Genomic DNA, 20,755 nt, shown 5'->3' with positions numbered 1-20,755 from the left:
GCTGGTGCTCCCTTCGATAATGCCCTCCTTCAGGAGCCACTCCACCTCAGAGCTAATAAAAGCTCTGTCCCCGGCGCTGTACCGCCTGCTCTTGGTAGCGATGGGTTTACAGTTGCGGGTGAGGTTAGCGAACAAGGGAGGGGGGGAGACTTTGAGTGTGTAAAGACTGCAAATGGTGCGCGGCGGGCGATTTAAAAGCTGTTGGTTGCAGACTGTGAGTGGGGGGAGGGGTCCACCATATGCCAATGTGACACTTTTAAGGTGGCACTGAAAATCCAACCCTAGCAGAACGGCAGCGCAAAGACGGGGCAGGACAAGAAGTTTAAAATTTTTATATTCTGTGCCCCTAACCGAAAGGGTCACCACACAGTAGCCGCCGACGTCCGTTGAATGGGACTTGGACGCCATAGAAATCCGATGGCGCGTTGGCAGGACCGTGAGGGAGTGGCTACGCACCGTGTCGGGGTGAATAAAACTCTCCGTGCTCCCGCTGTCAAACAGGCAGGTAGTGGCGCGGCCGTTTACCGTAATGTCCATCATGGACCTGGACAGATGATGAGGGAGAGCTTGATCCAGCGTAACGGAGGCCAGTGTATGGCTGAGTGAGCCGATGTGGTCGTCAGACGAGACGGTGGTCGAGTCCGGAGACAAAATGGCGGCGGACAAAATGGCGGCCGCCATGATTCCGATCCCCACGCGGCCGGAGGTGCACAAAATGGCGGATAAGATGGCTGCCCCCACGGTTCACATGCGGCACTGCTGGCGTTCGTGGGTTTCCCTCTGCAGGCGTTGGCGTAATGGCCTTTCTTCCCGCAGCCAGAGCAGGTAGCGGTCTTCGCCGGGCAGCGCGCTCTAGGGTGTTTTAACTGGCCACAGAAATAGCATTTTTGGGCCTGGTTACGGGACATTGCTGCAGTAGTTGGTACCGGAGGCGGCGGTCCCAGTTGATTTCGGGACATCGCTGCAGTAGTTGGTACCGGGGGCGGCGGTCCCATGTCCCAAGGTCGCGATGACCATGGCGCGGCACCGTTACGTGAGTATGCTTCGAGGTTTCGGTGGGCCGCATCTAATGAGAGTGCGAGGGCTACGGCCGTCTTCAGGTCGAGCTCCTTGCTTTCGAGCAGTCTCTGCCGGGAGTAGTCGGACTGGAGGCCCTTAACGAAGGCATCACAGATAAGTCCCTCCACGTGCGCCGCAGCCGATACCGCCTTACAGTCACAGTCCCTGCAAAGTGTCTGTAACGCCCTTAAAAATGCCTCTACCGATTCCCCCGGTTGCTGCCTGCGGGATCCCAGGTGGTGTCTGGCGTAAATCGTATTCACTGGGAGCGTGTATTGCCCTTTTAGCAGGTCAAGAGCCGCCGTGTACGTAGTAGCGTCCCGGATGAGTGTATATACTTGAGGGCTCACCTGGGCGGTCAAAACTTTTAATTTGTTCTCCTCCGATATCACGGCGGAGGCTTCTAGGAAGGATTCAAAACAGCTCAGCCAGTGTTCGAAATTGGTAGCTGAACCCGCCGCTTGAGGGTCGAGGTCCAGGCATGCTGGTCTGAGGGCTCGCAGCAACGCCTGCTGTTGCTGCTGCTCAGGTCCCGACATTTTAATTTAGTTAATAAAATTGATACGCTTATCAATTAATCCATAAAAAGCGATGAATTAGGATAGTAATGAAAAGGTTTTTATTAACTAAAGAACAGAGCATGCCTCTCGTGGATGACTGGTTCCAAGAAGGAAGTGGGTTGCCGAGCAGCCACCTTTATACCAGGTCATGTAGGCGGAGCCATGGGTGGAGCCAGCTGAGGCATGCATTGGTACACAGTGAGTAGCAAGAGGTAACAATTTGCAATAACAACAACAGTAGTGAACAACAGTGAACAACAATGAAAACGATAACAGTGGTTTACCACAGTGTGGTTCAGTCTCAGACAGATGTTAAGGAGAGGGATGGAGTCAGTGGCTAGGGAATTGAGTTTGTGGCAGGGACCGAAAACAATGGCTTCGGTCATCCCAATATTTAATAGGAGAAAATTTCTGCTCATCCAGAACTGGATGTCGGACAAGTATTCAGACAATTTAGAGGCTCTGGAGGGGTTGAAAGAAGGGGTGGTGAGTTAGAGCTGGGTGTCGTCGGTGTACATGTGGAAACTGAAGCTTTGTTTTCGGATGATGTTGCTCCTTGGCGATATGTAGATGAGAAATAGGAGGGAGCCAAGGATAGATCCTTGGGGGACACCAGAGGTAACGATGCGGGAACGGAAAGAGAAGCCGTTGCAGGTGATTCTCTGGCTACGATTAGATAGATAAGAATGCAGATCCAGAAAGTCACAAATTTGATTCCCCATCTGTGTTGAGTTAGCTGACCTCAGTCAGGGCAATTGGAGTGCTATATTTTGGCTCAGTATCTCTTGGATAAAGTGGAGAAAAATCAACTACAGTTTTTGCACCTGAACTATCCAGTGATCCCTGCTGTAATGCATGTACACACAGGATCAGGCTCAGGTGTGATGCCCGCTTTGAATAGCCTGCTTATACAATAACAATGTGTGCTTATGTAGTGCCTTTAATGTAGAAAAATGTCCCAAGGCACTTCACAGAAGTACATGGACAATAAAAATGGACACCAAGCCAAAGAAAGAGATATTTGGAGGAGTGAGGTAGATTTGAAGGAGGTTTTTAAAGGAAAAGAGGCAGGTGGAGTCGAAAGGGAGTTTGAGCGTGTGGCCTCGGTGGCAGAAAGAATGGCTACTTTTCAAACTGCTGTAATGTTACCTGGTATACTTGGTGTTGCTCCTCTTAGTTTGTGGCTGAGTCCCATTGGCACAGATAGAGGGAGTTCACTCTGTATATAACTACGCTTTATCTCACCCAAGACTGCTGGATGCTGACACTGAGGGGTTGGCAGTGGAAACTATCCATAATCCAACATTATCATCCCTTACTTTGAGCAGAAAGTTCACATAAAATAGAAGTAGAAGATTATAAAATAGTGAGATGGGTTAGGGATATGGGGAGTGTGTGGTTCAGATGACAAAACAAAGAGCAAAGCTTGAGCTTGTTAATTGTAATCACTCATGCATACCTCTTTTTTTTATATTTAAAAAAAAACCCCACTGATAAAGTAAGGCACGATTCAGTTGTGATGTAATTAGTTCAAGATTATGACAATAAAATTTGTAGTGGGCTACTGGCAGATAATATGATTATGCTGCAGTAATCTGATTTTATATAAGGGAGCCCAACACCTAACCATTTCACTCTCCGGTCATGCTACCCCAACGCACCACCTTGTAGCTACCACCGCGGAGTTGCATCAGTGCATGTTGCACCACAGAATTGTAGAAGTGATTTCCACCCATGATCATCCACACATTGAACAGTTTTAACCACATGGTATGAGGAAGGCAGCAAGCAGATGCTAGGCACTTCTATGCGGGAAGAGGGAGAAGGAAAATCACACTACCTTCACATTTTCTAAACTTGTTACTGGCCATTTCACAATAGCAATGGTCGAAATCTGGGAGTAGTTTACCTTGTTACCTTGGATGGGTAGAAAAGGCAAGATATGAAAATTCTCTTTAAACAAAGTCTCCTACTCAAGTCGGTGAGTACGTCTGCCTTAGTGGATCAATTAATAATTATCTGTGTGTAAAACGTCTGCCTTAGTGGATCAGTTAATAATTATCTGTGTGTAAATTTAATTAAATAATTTTCTAAAGTAAGCACAGTGCATTTGCAATTTTGGTCACCAGCAAATATGCAAAGAGGAAGTCAGTGCTCAGAAAATGGAAATTCCCTACATGACAGCAGTGGCAACACTTCAAAAGTACTTCATTGGCTAGTAAACGCTTTGGGACGCCCTGCAGTCATGAAAGATACTAAATAAATGCATGCTTTTTCTTCAACTGTTAGCTGTACGGTAAATACGTGAAGCAAAAATATATATTTGAGCCAAAAATGAAAATCAAACTGCTTCAGAACTTTATATTGTAGAAGTGATTGTATCACTGTCATTTGAACTCTAGGACTGGACAGAAGATTGGGTAAGGGGCATTACATAATTGATCATTTTGACAAGTACTGTTTTTGCTTCACCAAAGTGGAGTTTAAAACGTGGCCTTGTACTTTTATACTAAAGTGTAGATAAAGCGCTATTTCTCTCTCCCTTCGAGACTGAAGAAGAAGAAAGGCAAGAAGTTAATTTTAAACAAAGCCTTGTCCCCAGGAGTTGGTGAGTTCCCTTGGTTGATCAGTTGATAATTAACATTTTGTGTAAATTAGATTAAATAACTTTATAAATTGAGTGCACTGTTACACCGTATAGGCAAAAACTTCTATTAAGGTGAAGGATTTCTTCATGTTACTTAAAAAGCTGATTTTTGAACCCTTGTAAATATTTTGACATTTTTGAATGCCCTTTAACTTGATTATACAGTTGTAAGGCAAGTTACCAAGTCAAGCTCTGAACAAAACCAGCTGCATAGATTGTGATTTGTAAAATGGGAATGCAAGCAAAGGGAAGAATCTAGTGAATTTAGAATTGATGCCTTACTAAAGCTTGGCAGTAGTTTATGATTTTGTGACTTTCAGATTCAACTGTGTCACCACAACGTCTCTTGGTAAAAAATCAAGTTTGAATGGAAATGATCTAATGTCATTAGTCTCTCCTCTTTCACTACTCCGCCCCCAAAAAGTTGCATTATTTTCCTGGTATTGATATCCTGTTGTGGAGGAGTATTTGAGCCAAACCAGGATTACTCAGTAAATAAGGCGTTTATCAAAAAGGAGAGGGACCTGATTTGCAAGTAGCTAAACAGGTAATGGGTTAATTGTCTTTTTATTCAATCTGTCTCTTTCTTGTAAAAAGTGTTTGTTACAATAAGTGAGTATGAATGTGCTGTTGAGACACACTAACTGATCTCAGCAGTTTTAAAGCGGTGTCTCAGTTTTACCAGTCTATCGTGGCCATTGATGATGCAATTATACAATACATTCTTTTTCATTTTGGCTTTGTTTTCTATTTGAGAATAGTTGATTTTTTTTTTACCTGACAATATACTTAAACATTGCAACTTTAGAATCGGTAGATTACTACAATGTAGTCATTACTACAACAATCAACCTTAAAAATATATATATTTTAAAATTCCCTCTAAGGAATATTCTGTCTCTGATGCGAATACTTCCTACTAGGTTTCCTTGAACCGTGTCCGAATGGAGATCATGTGTTTGTGATTAGTGCTGTATCTAAGCAATTACCCACCTGCTTTAGCTCAGCCACATGACCATGCTTTTAAATTGTTTTTTTTCTGACTAATAGCCTGACTTTACAGAATTGCACTATAGTGATTGATGTGTGGTACTAGCCAAAGCATTTGCAACAATTCCTGGAAAATGCCAACTTCTGGGCAGATCGGAGTAAATAATCACTCATTGCAATAAATTACATGTTCTGGTGATAAAACCATAATTTCTGAATCAAGTTTGTGGCCTGTTTGGTTCTTGCAGTATTTTAATAGAACGATTGATATATTCAGAATGTGATGTTAAAATTTTACTTGCATCCTCTGCGCAAGAAATCTGCTGTGGCAGCTTTAACTCCAGATTCAAATCTATTTAAAAAGCACTTCACTCTCTGAAATTTTTGCTGAGCAGTAAAATATCTCTTGCGTGGTATTTAAGTCATGTCCTAGATTTGAGAGGTCTTGTCTGTGTGAATATGCAACTTGTGTTGGATCTTATAGTAACTTGTTTGTACTAACAGCTTGTGGAATAGAGTACAAGAAGTGAGGAAATAGATCTAATAGTAATAAGAGAAACATGGCTGCAGACTAAACAGGATTGACAGATATTGCAGGCGATAATGTAATTAAATAATGATAGGAAGGAAGAAAGGGTGACAGGGTAGCTGTGTTAATTCAAAATAACATAATGCAGTAGTAAAAAAGGTCATAATTAACAGAGATAGAAACCAAATCCATATGGTTTAAGATGAAGGGTAGGAAGGGAGCAGTCACACTAGTAGGAGTATGCTACAGACCACCAAATAGTGGAATGGAAGTGGAGGGAGGAATGAGTAGGCAAATGTATGAAATGAATAAAAAAAGTCATATCATGAGAGATTTCAACTACCCCCAAATAAACGGGCAGGAAGAGGGGAGTGAAAGGTGGAAGTTTTTACAGTGTGCAAGATTCTTTTCTGACTCAAAATGTAAGAAGCCCAACAAGAGAGGAAGTGCTGCTAGACCTAGTAATGGGAATTGAACCAGAGCAGATAAGAGAAGTAAGTATGAGGGAACCGCAAGGGCGTAGTGATCATAATATAATACAATAAAGTTTAAGATAATGAGGACAAGACCCTGGGTCCAAATGGGATTATACCCACAGCTACTCAAAGAAACTAGTAAGGAGATAACAGAGGCATCGGTATCCCCATAAAAAAAAAAATTCTATAGAGACATAGAGTTATACAGCACAGAAAGAGGCCCATCGTGTCTGCGCCAGCCATCAAGCCCTGTCTATTCTAATCCCATTTTCCAGCACTTGGTTCGTAGCCTTGTATGCTATGGCGTTTCAAGTGCTCATCTAAATGCTTCTTGAATGTTGCGAGGGTTCCTGCCTCTACCACCCTTTCAGGCAGTGAGTTCCAGATTCCAACCACCCTCTGGGTGAAAAAGTTTTTCCTGAAATCCCCTCTAAACCTCCTGCCCCTTACCTTGAAACTATGCCCCCTTGTTATTGACCCCTCTACTAAGGGGAAAAGTTCCTTTCTATCTATCCTATTTATGCTCCTCATAATTTTGTACACCTCAATCAGGTCCCCCCTCAACCTTGTCTGCTCTAAGGAAAACAACCCCAGCCTGTCCAGTCTCTCTTCATAGCTGAAGAGCTCCAGCCCAGATAACATCCTGGTGAATCTCCTCTGCACCCTCTCCAATGCAATCACATCCTTCCTGTAGTGTGGCGACCAGAACTGCACACAGTATTCCAGCTGTGGCCTAACTAGCGTTTTGTACAGCTCCACCATAACCTCCCTGCTCTTATATTCTATGCCTCGGCTAATGAAGGCAAGTATCCCATATACCTTTTTTAACCACCTTATCTACCTGTCCTTCTGCCTTCAGGGATCTATGTACATGCACACCAAGGTCCCTCTGATCCTCTGTCCTTCCTAGGGTCCTACCATTCATTGTGTATTCTCTTGCCTTGTTAGTCCTCCCAAAATGCATCACCTCACACTTTTCAGGGTTAAATTCCATTTGCCACTGTTCTGCCCATCTAACCAACCCATCTATATCATCCTGTAGCCTGAGGCTTCCCTCCTCGCTATTTACCACTCCACCAATTTTAGTGTCATCTGCAAACTTACTGATCATACCTCCTACATTCATATCTAAACCATTAATGTACACTACAAACAGCAAAGGACCCAGCACCGATCCCTGTGGTACACCACTGGACGCAGGCTTCCAGTCACAAAAACAACCTTCGACCATCACCCTCTGCCTCCTGCCACTAAGCCAATTTTGGATCCAATGTGCCAAATTGCCCTGGATCCCATGGGCTCTTATCTTCTTGACCAGTCTCCCATGTGGGACTTTGTCAAAAGCTTTACTGAAGTCCATGTAGACTACATCAACTGCACTACCCTCATCCACACACCTAGTCACCCCCTCAAAATTCAATCAGATTGGTTAGACATGATTTCCCCCTGACGAAGCCATGCTGACTATTCTTGATTAATCCTTGCCTCTCCAAGTGGAGGCTAATTCTGTCTCTCAGAATTTTTTCCAATAATTTCCCTACCACTGATGTTCGGCTCACTGGCCTGTAATTCCCTAGTTTATCCCTACTACCCTTCTTGAATAATGGTACTACGTTAGCTGTGCTCCAATCCCCTCCCCCGTGGCCAGAGATGATCTGAAAATAGCGCCGGAAGACTGGCAAACATCAATTGTAGTACCTATCTTCAAAAAGGGAGAGGGAACTAATCCAGGGAACTATACACCAGTTAGCTTAATGCCAGTGGTGGGAAAGATATGAGAATTTTTGCTAAAAGATCAGATAACAAAACATCTAGAAACAGAGACTCTGATTTAAAAAAAAAAAATCAGCATGAATTTCTAAAAGGAAGATCATCTTTAACCAACCTTACTGAATTCTTTGAAGAACTAAACAGAAAGAGTAGATGAGGGCAATTCAGCAGCTCTCCTGCTCATATAAACCTGCGCACAGTCCTGTTCATCCATCATCCCTGTGCTCGCTGACCTACATTGGTTCCCGGTGCATCCATGCCTCGATTTTAAAATTCTCCTCTTCATGTTCAAATCCCTTCATGGCCTCACCCCTTCCTAGTTCTGTAACCTTCTCCAGCCCTACAACCCTCCAAGAATTCTGTGCATCCCCACTCCATTTGCCACATCATTGGTGGCCATACCTCCAGCCATCTCGGCCCTAAGCTCTGGAATTCCCTCACTAAACCTCTCCACTTCTCTCTACTCCTTAAAACCTACCTCTTTGACCAAGCTTTAGGACCCACCTGTCCTAATATTCCCCCCTTTGACTCTATCAATTTTTGACTGATTTTGCTCCTGTGACGCGCCTTGGGATGTTTTATTACATTAGAGGTGCTATATAAATGCAAGTTGTTTTTGTTGTTGTGATATACATAAACACTCAGCCTACAATAAGGTGCCATATAAGAGACTCGTGACAAAAATCAATGCATATGGAGTCAGGGGGTGGGTAGCAGAATGGATTGAAAGATGGCTAGAAAACAGAGGATAAAAGTTAACGGAAGTTTCTCAGACTGCCAGAAAGTGGTGTCCCGCAGGGATCCATGCTGGGACCACTGTTCATCATATATGTAAATGATTTGGACTTACAAATGAGAGGTTTGGTGTCACAATTTTGCAGATGATCCCAAATTTTGTGGGGGGTGGGGTTGGTGGGTGAAGCTCGTACAGTAATATGAGAAAGTTATGTGATGGGAAGTCTGACAGGTTTGAAAATGAACGGGGGGAGGAAGTTAAGTTAAGGGTTTCAGAGAATTTGGTGGCAGTGAGTAGGGATCGGAGAAGTGGTTGGTGGGCTGAGATTTCAGTGGGATAGGGAAATCGGGGAAGTTTTGATGAAGGGAATGGTAAGGGCATTTCAACAAGGTACCTGTGCCTGGAAGCTGTGGGATCATACTCTAGCAAGAGAGGAGAGGAGGAGGGAAGGGGAGATAACTTGCAGAAAAAAGCTCCAAATGCATTCTCTCTGGATTTATTATTTTTGGGCGGTAAAGGGATTTTCATCCACACAAAGAAAACTATTTAAAGTAGTCTGCACTACAACTACTGTATATCTTTTTAGTTGCAAGCATCTCCTTTAAAAGCAGCTGTGACTGGTTGTTGTAAGTCCACTTTGCTGTACTGTTAGTAAAGGAAGCAGAATCAAAATTAAGTTGCTTGTCTTTCAAATTCTGTTTATTTGCTTTCCCTCCTTCCATTTTAATCAGGCTTTAAACCATTTGGTAAATTGCTAACTATTGTAATTTCTTTATAATTGTTCAAATCTAGAAACCCCTGAAGGTGGATCGCTACTGACGATCTGTTGCTATCTGCCAGCTCTTAACACAAACTATTTATTCATTTTACATATGTTTTTGTTAGGCTTGTGTGATTGTCTGGATCAACAGTAATCTATTAGGAATTTTATTCTTTACTCCTGTGTTTGGTGAGTGTAATGGCTGCCATTTTTATTCACATGACTTTTCAAATGCACCTTTTACCTACCAGTGAATTGACATTGGGACTTTTGATATCTAAAATGTGTTTGTCTGGATTAAACATGCAGCATTGTGCCTAAAAGCTAATCATTTTTAACCAACTGCAGTTGTGTGGGTGGTGCAGTGGCAGATGTAGTGCAGCAACGTTATACACTGCCAAGATGTGGTGGGGATCTGGATTTAACCTTCCACTTTGCTCAATTGTAGTAGAGAGGAGTTGAACAAAAGCTCAGCCCATCCTTACAGGAGATGAAGAGAAAACTGGGAGAGTCCTCCCCAGTCTCTATCATACATTTCCTAGTGGCACCTAAAAACCTATTTACAGGAGATTGGGAGCAGGTTGCCCCCCCCCCCCCAGCCTTCGTGCACATAGGTGGTGTGTGGCCCATGGAAATCAGGAAAAGCGAAGTAATGTACACACACACACAAAAAAGTTGCAGCATAAAAATCTTAATTTGGATTAAAGCCCGGATAACCACCCCACCGTTGTTTTTCATTCCTAGATCTGAATTTATTTTCTTGATACAGCAATGATGTCTAAGCCTCTGGTATTCTATGCCATTTCCACCCTGAATCCACAATGCAAAATTGGCACCAATACTGCTTTACAGAAAATGCAGATGCCATTGTGGTGGTATAGGTGATGCCCTTCTGAGTTTGGGATTTAGGCGAAATGTTTAGCTATTGTAGGATTGCGTTGCAGTTTACCTATGTCATACCATGTGTTATCTCGGAACAGTTGCGCACATTCTGCATTGTGGGAAAAGTTGCCAGGAACTTTGAGTGAAAGTAAGCAATTGTAAGTGTGGAATCTCATTCCTTCAGGTTGTGAATTATAGTCATAGTCGTAACGTCATAGGAGGAGGCCATTCGGCCCATCGAGTCAATGCCAGCTCTCTGTAGAGCAATCCAATCAGTCCCATTCCCCGCTCTATCCCCATAGCCCTGCAAGTTTATTTCCCTCAAGTGCCTATCCAGTCTCCCCTTGAAAACATTGAGTGCCTCCGCTTCCACCATTTCCGTCGGCAGCGAATTCCAGGTCCTCACCACTCGCTGCGTAAAAAAGTTTTTCCTCACACCCCTCCTGTATCTCTTGCCCAAAACCTCAAATCTGTGTCCCCTAGTCCTTGTACCATCAACTAGTGGGAACAGCCTTTCCCTATCTAGCCTAACCAAACCCATCAAATCGCCCTTCAACCTCCTTTGCTCTAGTGAAAACAAATCCAGCTTCTCCAACCTATCCTTGTAGCAAAGATCCCCCATCCCCAGAACCATTCTGGTAAATCTCCTCTTCACCCTCTCAAGGGCCTTCACATCCTTCCTAAAGTGTGGTGACCAGAACTGGACGCAATACTTCAGTTGTGGCCTAACCAGCGCATTATAAAGGTTCAGCATAGCTTTTCTACTTTTGTACTCAATACCTCTATTTATGATGCCCAAGATCCCATATTCTTTGTTAACCACTCTCTCAATATGTCCTGCCACCTTCAGGGACCTATGCACATTAACTCCCAGGTCCCTCTGTCCCTGCACACTCTTTAAAACTGTGCCATTAAGTGTATATTGGCTCTCCCTGTTCCTTCTGCCAAAATGCATCACCTCACACTTCTCTGTATTAAATTCCATCTGTCACTTGTCTGCCCATTCTGTTAGCCTTTCTCTGTCCTGTTACAGTCGATTGATATCATCACCACTGCCACACCCCAAGTTTGGTGTCATCGGCAAATTTTATATATAAGCAGTGGTCCCAGTACTGACCCTTTGGGAACACCACTGTCTACCATCCTCCAGTCTGAAAAACAGCCATTTACCACAACTCGTTGTTTTCTGTCCTTAAACCAATTCCTTATCCAAGCTGCCACTGATCCACCTATTCCATGAGCCTCAATTTTGTTAACCAGCCTTCTATGTGGTACTTTGTCAAACGCCTTCTGAAAATCCACACAGACAACATCCATTGCATTCCCTTCATCAATCCTCTCTGTTAATTAATGAAAAAATTCAATTAAATTAGTCAAACACGATCTTCCTTTTACAAACCCGTGTTGGCTCTCCAAATGTCTGTTAATTTTTTCCTTGATTATTGTTTCTAAAACTTTACCCACCACTGATGTTAAACTGACCAGCCTGTAGTTACTCGGTTTGTTCTTACACCCTTTCTTGAACAATGGTGTTACATTTGCCACTTTCCAATCCTCAGGCACTTCATCTAGGGAAATTGGAAAATTATGACGAGCCCTTCCGCTATCTCCTCCCTCAATTCCCTTAGCAACCTGGGATGCAAGCCATCTGGACCAGGCGACTTGTCCACTCTAAGCATACCCAGCCTTTCTAGTACATCGTGTCTATCAATTTTCACCCCTTCCATTGCTTCTACCGATATTTTGTTAGCATCCACCTCCTTAGTAAACACCAATACAAAGTCATCGAATTACAATATACAGATGACGCTTGCGTCTGCGCACACTCAGAGGTCGAACTCCAAACCATCGTCAACACCTTCACCGAAGCGTACGAGAGCATGGGCCTTACACTAAACATCCGTAAGACAAAAGTCCTCTACCAACCTGCCCCCGCCACACAATACTGCTCCCTGATTATCAAAATCCATGATGAGGCCTTGGACAATGTGGACCACTTTCCATACCTTGGGAGCTTACTGTCAACAAGGGCAGACGTCGATGACTAAGTCCAACACCGCCTTCAGTGTGCTAATGCAGCCTTTGGTCGCCTGAGGAAGAGAGTGTTTGCAGACCAGGACCTCAAACCCAGCACCAAGCTCATGGTCTACAGAGCAGTAGTGATACCCGCCCTCCTGTATGCTTCAGAGACATGGACCATGTACAGCAGGCACCTTAAAGCACCGGAGAGGTACCACCAACGCTGCTTCCGCAAGATCCTGCAAATCCATTGGCAGGATAGGCGCACCAATGTCAGTGTTCTCGCTCAGCATCGAAGTTTTGACCCCACTCGATCAGCTCTGATGGACGGGCCACATCGTCCGCATGCCCGGTACGAGACTCCCAAAACAAGCACTCTACTCGGAGCTCCGACACAGCAAGAGAGCCCCAGGTGGGCAGAGGAAACGCTTCAAGGACACCCTCAAAGCCTCCTTGAAAAAGTGCAACATCCCCACCGACACCTGGGAATCCCTGGCCCAAGACCGCACAAAGTGGAGGAGAAGCGTCTGGGAAGGCGCCGAACACCTAGAGTCTCTTCGCCGGGAGCCAGCAGAAGGAGCGCACGTCAATCCAAGCACCCCACCCACCCCACTCCTTCAACCACCATCTGCCCCACCTGTGACAGAGACTGTAGGTCCCGCATTGGACTCGTCAGTCACCTGAGAACTCATTTTGAGTGTGGAAGCAAGTCATCCTTGGTTCCAAGGGATTGCCTAAGAAGAAGAAGAGTAAACACTGATACAAAGTACTCATTGAGTATTCGAGCCTTGCCCTGCGCCTCTAAGCATATATCACCTTTTTTGCCTCTAATAGGCCCCACCCTGCCTTTTACTGCCCACTTACTGTTTACATGCCGGTAGAAGATTTTTGGGTTCCCATTTATATTAACCGCCATTCTACTCTCATGTTCTCTCTTTGCCAATCTTATTTTCATCTTTACTTTCCCTCTCAACTTATTGTATTTGGTCTGGTTCTCCCTTGAAGTATTCACGTGACATTCATCATACACCCTCTTTTGTTTCATCATCCTCTCTATCTCCCTCGTCATCCAAGGAGCCCTTGCTTTGGTTCACTTACCCTTCCCTCTTGTTGGAATGTACCTAGCCTGTACTTGGAACATCTCCTCCTTAACGATCACCCATTGTTCCATTACAGTTTTTCCTCTCAGTCTTTGGTTTCATTTTACCCTGGCTAGATCCTTTCTCATCCCATTGAAGTTAGCCCTATTCCAGTTTAGAAGTTCCACTCTAGATTGTTCCTTGCTCCTCTCCATTGCTAATCTAAATCTTATGATACGATGATCACTCATACCCAAGTGTTCTCCCACAGACACTTGGTCGACCTGGCCCACCTCATTCCCCAACACCAGATCCAGCAATGCCTCCTTCCTAGTTGGGCCAAGAACATACTGGTCAAGGAAATTCTCTTGAACACATTTCAGAAATTCCTCCCCCTCTCCCTTTACCCTAGCATTATCCCAGTCAATATTTTGGGTAATTAAAGTCCCCCAATATCACCACTCTATAGCTCTTGCATATCTCTGCGATTTCCCTGCAGATTTTCTCCTCCAACTCCCTCTCACTATTTGGAGGCCTGTAGAATACCCCCAAAAGTGTGATCATACCCTTTTTGCTCCTCCACTCTAACCAAATGGATTCTGTCCTTGTCCCCTCAAGAATATCCTCCCTTTCCAACACTACAATGTCTTCCTTAATCGGCACTGCCACTCCACCTCCCTTTTTTCCTTCCCTATCTTTTCTGAACACCTTGTACCCTTGAATATTGAGTGCCCAGTCCTCCCCGTTTTTAAGCCACATTTCCGTTATTGCCACAACATCATGTTGCCACACGGCTAATTGTGCTTGTAGCTCACCAACCTTATTCACCACACTTTGTGCGTTTATGTACATGCATTCTAAACCCATTTTTGAACTTTTCGTAGTCTTTCTTAGTCTGCTCCTATCTAATATGGTACTACTACCGCCTCTAGTACAATCTTCTCTGGTACTATCCAACACACTCACTGTTCTATGCACCTTATTCCTCTTTTCTACTCCTATATGCTGGTACCCATCCCCCTGCCAAGTTAGTTTAAACCCTCCCCAACAGCACTAACAAATCTCCCCGCAAGAATATTGGTCCCGGCTCTGTTGAGGTGTAAACCGTCCGGCTTGTACAGGTCCCACCTTCCCCAGAAACGGTCCCAATGCCTCAGGAATCTAAAGCCCTCCCTCCTGCACCACCTCTCCAGCCATGCATTCATCTGTTCTATCCTCCTATTCACTAGCACGTGGCACTGGGAGTAATCCGGAGATTACTACCTTTTTGAGGTCCTGCTTTTTAATCTCTCTCCTAGCTCCCTAAACTCTACCTGCAGGACCTCATCCCTCTTTCTGCCCATGTCGTTGGTACCGATATGGGCAATGACCTCTGACTGTTCACCCTCCCCCCTCAGAGTGTCACATACCATCCTGATTGTTTTTGGAGATTTTAAAAATGTCAAATTTTCAATTAAAAGAAATACTTACTTTTCTTTCTCATTTTTCTCTCTCTTAATTCAATCTTTCTTTCCCTCTCTTTATTTCACTTTCTGTACCTGATTTGGCATTGAATTCACCCACTCTAATTTACCCCCCTTCTCAGTCCTTCCTCTGTCTATTTGCCAATCCTTTAACCTCATTGTTTAAGGAGACAGACTGTTTGTCCCATTGTTCACAAAGGTTCCAAATGCCATGTTACCTTTGCTGCACCATTATCAGCTCGCACTTCCAGCAACTTTGTGGGCAAAATAGTTTAAAATCTAAACGTGCACAAACAAATCTAACGAACAGAGCGCGCCACAAGATGCCCTGCTCCAGCAAAATCTGGCTCAACATGTTTACAACATACAGTGGAAAAAAAAATCTGTTACACACTTATGTTCCTCCCATGAGAAGCTTCAATCGTTTTCTGGCTATTCCAAAGGGCCGCCTTTTCATTTATTTTGCATTTCCTTCTCGCAATGTTGTTGGGCATTTTAGTTATTAAATAATGGATTCCTTTATTCCAAACATGTTGCACCAAGTTCCACTGTTTTTAGCTTTTGATTGCCTTTAAAGAAACATGGAAGCTAGAATAATGTAATTTTCACAGAGCAGATCCCCTACAATTCTGGGGTGACCCTCCAACAAATAACAAATTGTGATTGTACAACTATATTCCATAAAGAATGCTTGCAACATACAGATAATGGTATTGAATTCTCCAAGTCTAGGAATTCTGCTGTTTGACCAGAGTACATTAGGGTGTTATATTAGGGTGGGAAGGAGGGAAAGAACCTCACTTTAAGGTGGTTTGTAACCATTGTATGGAATTTTGGGGTATAAGCCTGATTCAATTTTCTAAGTACTCTAAGGCAATCAAAATGTGTTGAGTTGTTTCAAATCTTTGAAGACCAATCAGTCAGACCTGGTACCAGTTTGAGGCCAGTTTTGCACTGTAGATTCAGGATGGAGACAGGATATAATATCTGAGGCTCTAGTGTCATTTGTACATTCTGGAAATAGATTTTACCACATAGTGCTATGAAATCTTTAACATTCACCTGAATTGACAATAATTATCTGTACCAATGTGGGCTGGCCCAGGCTGGCACACCACTCCTAATGTATATTCAGAGTGCCATTGATAGAAACCTAGGAGTAGAATGTCTGCCTGCTGCCTTGGTTAGGAGGGAGAGTGGGGCGATTAAGTTTCTGAAAGGCAAAATTTCACCCAGAAACAGTAGTTGCACAAGTGGTTTGTAATAATACTTGCATTTATATCATGTAATATTGTGTTGAAACACTGTAGTGAATGTTATATAGTCAAACAGGAAAGCTATTCTGAGTGCCACAAACAGCAATGCAATGCATGATCAGATAACCTATTTTTGGTGGTAATTGTTTGAGGGAGGAATATTGGCAGCACGGTGGCATAGTGGTTAGCACTGTTGCCTCACAGCGCCAGGGACCCGGGTTCGAATCCGGCCTCGGGTGACTGTTTGCACATTCTCCCCGTGTTTGCGTGGGTTTCCTCCGGGTGCTCCGGTTTCCCCCCACAGTCCAAAGATGTGCGGGTTAGGTTGATTGGCTATGATAAATTGACCCTTAGTGTTAGCGGGTTAAATACGTGGGGTTACGGGGATAGGGTGGGATATGTGTTGGTGTAGGGGTTACAGGGATGGGGTGGGATATGTGTCGGTGCAGGCTCGATGGGCCGAAATGGCCTCTATCTGCACTGTGGGGTTTCTGTGGTTTCTGTGGCCCAGATACTGAGAGAACCCCCTTATTCTATTACAAATCTTTAACATCGACCTGACCCACTAGAACAGGCAGCAAGGTCTTTGGTTTAATGTCTTATTCAGAGGACGTCACTCTTGACAATGAGTATTTCCTCAGTATTTGACTGGTGTGCCGTGCTAAATTGTAAACTCGAACATTGGTATGAGGCTTGAACCCAGGACCCCTGACTTGAAGGCAAGAGTACTACCAACTAGGGTTTAAAGGGCACACTGTCATTGTGGGAACGACGCACAGAACAGAGCATACGGTTTTGAAATTGAGCCCAATGGACTATTCAACTGAAATTTAGAGGGTAGAGATGAAGAGAGCAGAGTCTCTACCTCCCTTGATTTTTTAAAAACAAAAGTCTGTCGCGGGCAAACGAAGAAGTAGAACAATATAATCATTGTTAACTGGCAACTTATGACTAATTGCAAATTTGATGGTGTATTTCTCACAGCTTCTAGAGGCAGCTGTTGAGTACTGCAGAAGGTTGACCTGAGCACATTTTTGTTGGAATTTGATTTTGTAGGACTTCAAAATGCTGTGCTTTCACCTGAGGAACTTGGGTTTGAGTCTAATGCAAACCAATGGAGTTCATATATGGTTCTTTGTGCAGCAGGAGAGTTGCACTCAAGTGTAAATCCACAATCTAGGACCACCATTTTTCTATTGCAGTTTGTTGCCTGTCATTTTGGAGCCCATTGGAAGCCCAGTAGGATTAGGATTGTGTTTTATTCTGTCTCCAATAGCAGCTCTTGGGATCCACAACATTTCAATCCTGGGTGTCATCGGAAGCGTAGGAAACACGGCAGCCAATTTGTGCACAAGGTCCCACAACCCGCAATGTTTTAATGACCAGATAATCTGTTTTAGTGATGTTGGTTGATGGATAAATATTGGTCAGGACTCCGGGGAGAACACCACTGCTCTTCTTCAAAGTAGTGTTATGGAATCTTTTTTGTCCACATGAGAGGGCAGACGGGGCCTCGGTTTAACATCTCATCCGAAAGGTGGAAGCTCCAACAGTGCAGCACTCCCACTGTACTGCACTGGAGTAGTGGGCATCCTGCATATTTCTCCAGTAAAAATGATCATGATCAGGGTTCATTGTCATACCTAGACTACACTAACTCTGTGAGGCAAAGAATAAATGAAATGGCCGAGTGCTGTACTAGTATAAACGCTGGAAAGTCACATTAATGTCTAAATTATGCCATTGAGACCTAATTTGAATATCAGTAGCTGTAAACTGTCAGGTACTTTTGGCGTCAGTAGACAATTTAACTGGAAAACTGGAAGGGCACTAAATGGGTAGAAACCTGTCGTAATGGATCTCTGCCAATTCTTCCCAATAGTTATGCTTACTTTACGCCTGTTAATTGGGCATAACTGATCGGAAAATCTACCATTTGGTTTGTTTATGGTCAGTTTCGTTAACCAAGAATGAACGAAGGCAGCGCTGAATGTAATGTGTTTGTAGATTTTCAGTTGTTTGCTACAGCAAAAGTGCAGGTGGAATAGGAAGATACAGTAACAGGTTATATATAACTCGTTCAATATAAATGTAAGTTGTTGATGTTTGACTCCAGTTGTAGTCAACAAAGTTGTGGTGATGGAACCCTGATATGGTACTTTACATTTCTGTGTGGACTGGACGAGACCACATCCTGATCGGTAATCTTGCTGATCTCAGTTAGTCAGGCCTCTAGCTACATTTACCAGCAGAAGTTTCAATGCCTCAAAAACACCTGTAACATAATTGGAACTTGACAGTAGGGGAAAAAATGACTCCAGTTCCATCCATAATCTTTATTTTTACATACATTAAAAAAAAATGATACTGATTGTGTTACCCAGTAATCAACTGTGAATTATCACTTAATTTTGAGATGCACTGGTTCTGTTGATCATTAATCCTTCAGTCTAGATATTGTTGCCTTGGAATGCAGCTTGTCATTGTCTGCCAGACAAAGGCTCAAAATGGAATAAATCTCAGGCTCCTGGAAGGCTTACTGGGTAACTACTCCATGTGGTGTACTGAGTTAGACAGACCGGGGAGCTCCCAGATTCACTCCACTTGTCTGTGCTGAGTTACACTTTCCCCCCTGCCCCCCTTCCATTGGTATGAGTGACTATCTGGTACCTCGCTCAAGTATTCATGTGTGAGCCTAGAGGATAAGTGGCAGTAGCTATTTAACCCCAAAGCTCATAATTGCAGAGCCTTTTCTCATCTGGTATCCACACATGCACTTCCAGCAGAAGTCATTGGACAGCAGTTGAGAGTGGGAGCCTTGGCTAATTTGTCCCCAACCTAAACCAGGCTAGCTGAGGCCAATTTTACTATCCCTACTGTTGCCCCAATTCAGGTTAGCTTAACTCAGAGCAGTCCAGAGATCGAACCTACGACCTTCCTGCACTGAACAGCTCAGTTATGCATTGGTTAATCTCACTGAGCCATTGCACTATTCCTTACATGTAGAATGTAATTTGACCTCACAATATTAGAGGTACTAGAGGCATTTATCCTCTATGCAAGCAGTGCTAAAGAACAGATGGTGGGTGGAGAACGCGCAGGAGATCCAGCAGCTAGCCGACAACCACGACGTGCGTGGATTCTTTAGCGCAGTCAAGATCATCTATGGCCCAAGCACCCAAGGCCCTGCCCCACTGCGGGCCAAGAATGGAGAGGTATTCATCAAGGACTGCGAGGCAGTCAGTGCCCGCTGGAAGGAACACTTCAAAGATCTCCTTAACCGAGACTTTGTCTTCGATGCAAGTGTTCTCAACTCCATCCCGCAGCATGCTACCCGCCATCATCTCAGCACAACCCCAGCCCGGCATGAGGTTGAAAAGGCCATCCGACAACTGAAGAACAAGGCCGCCTCAGGAACAAATGGAATCCCCGCCGAGGCACTAAAGCATGGCGGAGAAGCACTACTGGCACGAATTCATGAACTCATTTCTCTTATCTGGAAGGAGGAGAGCATGGCAGGGGTTCTCAGAGACGCCATAATTGTGACCATCTTCAAAAAAGGCGACAAGTCCGATTGCGGTAATTACAGAGGAGTTTCTCTGTTGTCTGCCACAGGGAAAGTCATCGCAAGAATCCTCAATAGCCTTCTCCCAGAGGCCGAAGAGCTCCTCCCAGAGTCGCAATGCGGATTCCGCCCACTAAGGGGCACAGTGGACACGATCTTCACTGCATGTCAATTGCAAGAGAAATGCATAGAACAGCAGCAACCGCTGTACATGGCCTTCTTTGATCTCACAAAGGCCTTCGACACTGCCAACTGTGAGGGATTATGGAGTGTCCTCCTCAAATTTGGCTGCCCTCAAAAGTTTATCACCATCCTCCGCCTGCTTCATGACGACATGCAAGCCGTGAACCTGACCAACGGTTCCACCACAGACCCAATTCACGTACGGACCGGGGTCAAGCAAGGCTGTGTCATCGCACCAATGCTCTTCTCAATCTTTCTTGCTGCAATGCTCCATCTCACCCTCCGTAAGCTCCCCACTGGAGTGGAGCTAATTTACAGAACAAACGGGAAACTGTTCAACCTCCGTCGCCTCCAGTCCAGATCCAAGGTTGTCCCATCTTCTGTCGTCGAATTACAGTATGCAGATGACGCTTGCGTCTGCGTTCACTCAGCGGTCGAACTCCAAACCATTGTCAACACCTTCACCGAAGCGTACGAGAGCATAGGCCTTACACTAAACATCCGTAAGACAAAGGTCCTCTACCAACCTGCCCCCGCCACACAGTACTGCCCCCCGATTATCAGAATCCACGACAAGGCCTTGGACAATGTGGACCACTTTCCATACCTCGGGAGCCTACTGTCAACCAGGGCAGACGTCGATGACTAAGTCCAACACTGCCTTCAGTGTGCCAGTGCAGCCTTCGGTCGCCTGAGGAAGAGAGTGTTTGGAGACCAGGACCTCAAACCTGGCACTAAGCTCATGGTCTACAGAGCAGCAGTGATACCTGCCCTGCTGTAT

The 20,755-nt window shown here is 44.4% G+C and overlaps 1 protein-coding gene across 3 annotated transcripts in view; it reads left to right on the top strand.

Annotated features, from left to right (window-relative positions):
* Positions 1-20,755, top strand: part of clcn5b (Cl-/H+ antiporter 5b) — a 185,494-nt gene that overhangs the window by 24,485 nt on the left and 140,254 nt on the right. Inside the window, exon 1 of one of the 3 annotated variants that reach the window (XM_085997594.1) lies at positions 4,694-4,813. The exons of the other annotated variants lie outside the window; for them this stretch is intronic. The gene's annotated coding sequence lies outside the window, so the exon portion shown is untranslated. Of the gene's footprint in view, positions 1-4,693; positions 4,814-20,755 lie in introns of those variants that run through there. 3 annotated transcript variants of the gene reach the window in all.

This window comes from Somniosus microcephalus, chromosome 1, assembly GCF_052327205.1.
Source record: "Somniosus microcephalus isolate GS21.2 chromosome 1, FLI_Smic_1.0, whole genome shotgun sequence".
NCBI lineage: Eukaryota > Metazoa > Chordata > Chondrichthyes > Squaliformes > Somniosidae > Somniosus > Somniosus microcephalus.
This window is presented reverse-complemented; position numbering and strand designations above follow the sequence as displayed.